The sequence below is a fragment of the Elephantulus edwardii genome, unplaced genomic scaffold (genome assembly GCF_000299155.1).
Source record: "Elephantulus edwardii isolate Elephantulus edwardi_28Jun2011 unplaced genomic scaffold, EleEdw1.0 scaffold00346, whole genome shotgun sequence".
Taxonomy (NCBI): Eukaryota; Metazoa; Chordata; class Mammalia; order Macroscelidea; family Macroscelididae; genus Elephantulus; species Elephantulus edwardii.
In genome coordinates, this window is record NW_006400096.1 from 1,878,676 (window position 1) to 1,880,489 (window position 1,814).

Below are 1,814 nucleotides of genomic sequence, written 5' to 3' on the forward strand. Positions count from 1 at the left end.
CCCTGCAAGTAATTTAGACCTCACATCTGCTCCCTAAAATAGTGTCACTCAAAGCTGCTCAACTTCGAAAACCATGCTACCAGCATCCCTGATTTTCTATCTTTCTGCTGTCTGGAGTTGTGGATTGGAGCACACAGGGAAAGAAAAAAGACTCATCATCTGGGGAAGGAAAAAGGGGTTGAAGGAAACATCTGGAATAATTCTGGCTTATGTCTTTCTGGTTTGCTTTTAGTGGTTGGGTTTTTTATCAATATTGTTATTGCTTACTGTGTTTCAGGAATGTACATTGTGGTTTTTAGTCTTTCATTTCCTTTCTATTTCATTCATTTAATTTTCAGGGTTGTCCCCCTTACATTCATCTTACTAAGAACTACTTTCATCAAAGCATGTAAGCCATCTGCTTCATGCCACTTGCCTTACTATCCCCCTTTTAGATAGCCAATTTCTTATTTGCCCATCCCTATCAAACCTGTACTCTGAGGAAATAAGTATGTCTCCTTTGCTGGAGGATCCTTTGTTTAACTTGAAAACTTTAAGCATCTGTATCCACAACCAAAACCAATCCAAAGTAAACCATCAGGTTGTGGCAATGTACCCTGACTCACAGCATGGATCATCTTATCTTCATTGACGTGGGTTCTGGTCAGCTCATCCCCAGACATCCATGACTAGGTAGGTGCAAAGGAGCATCAGCTGCAAGCTCAGGAGGGAGCTCTGACGGCCTGCTCCATAGTGAGTCGCACTTCTTATAACTGAATCTTTATTTAAGCCTTATGTGTCCACTTAGCGTTTTCCACCAACTCGGGGAGCAGAAACTTTTACAGGCTTCACAATTTTTTGTTTAGGCGCTGCTTTTGTGGGAGCCTTAGTAGTAGCCATTACGGTCTTTTTAGATGCTTGTTAAGCCTTTTTTGCTTCCTTGGCAGCCCTGATAGCCTGTTCTCGTTGAGCCTTTCTAACTTCAGGCTTTTGATTCCTCTTGGCCATTATATCAGCAAGAGATGCACCAGTGATGGCCCTTTGGAATTTGACTGCTCGGCGGGTTCTTTTCTTTTCTTTTGAATTTCTTCCGACTGGCCCTTTTTGTGCTTCCTTCTGTAGAGGACAGTCCAATTTATCTGCCATGGATTTCTTTTGGAAAGGAAAGCCGACTCGCATTTTGCATTAAGAAACTGGAACACCTTCCCGTCGGTCCTGGCGTAGCACCTTCCCGTGCTCGGGGTAGATCTTGTACCCGCTGAAACTGCACAAGCTCGACCTTCATGGCTGCGGCTTCAGGGGAACCGGGAAAATGGCGAAGAGCAAGTCGCACTTCTAATGCAAAGATGGCATCTCTCTAGCAGTTGGAACCTGCTGCTTGCTCCATGAAAGAAAGACGACCAGTCTCCTCCTGCATGCTTTGTAATTCTGGAAATCTGCTGTAGGATTAGCTGTGAGTCAGCCCAACTGGATGGCAATCAGTTTGAGTGATTTTCTCTTAATATATGCATTTCTAAATGGTATAAGGGGTACTTAATGTTTAAGTTCATTTTGACTTAAAATATAAAAGTAAATATTCCCCATCTCAAAACTAAACCTTTTCAAGGTCCTTGTAGAGTGTTCTTTGTCTATCCATTCCATTTCTAGTCTCCCCATCCCCCACCCCTCAGTTACCCTCATCACGAAGACCAAGACAAGGGAGGATCAACTTAGGAAGCGTCATGATAATGACAATACTGCTAATGCAAGTAACAAATTGAGGAAAGATATATATTTGTAAGGGATTTTTGGTGCCCTACTGTTAAGTTATATATTGTATATATAACTTAAATTAT

At 42.2% G+C, this 1,814-nt stretch overlaps 1 pseudogene; it reads right to left on the reverse strand.

Moving 5' to 3' along the window:
- Window positions 1-783: 783 nt before the first annotated feature.
- Window positions 784-1,814, reverse strand: part of LOC102855079 — an 11,698-nt pseudogene continuing 10,667 nt past the window's right edge.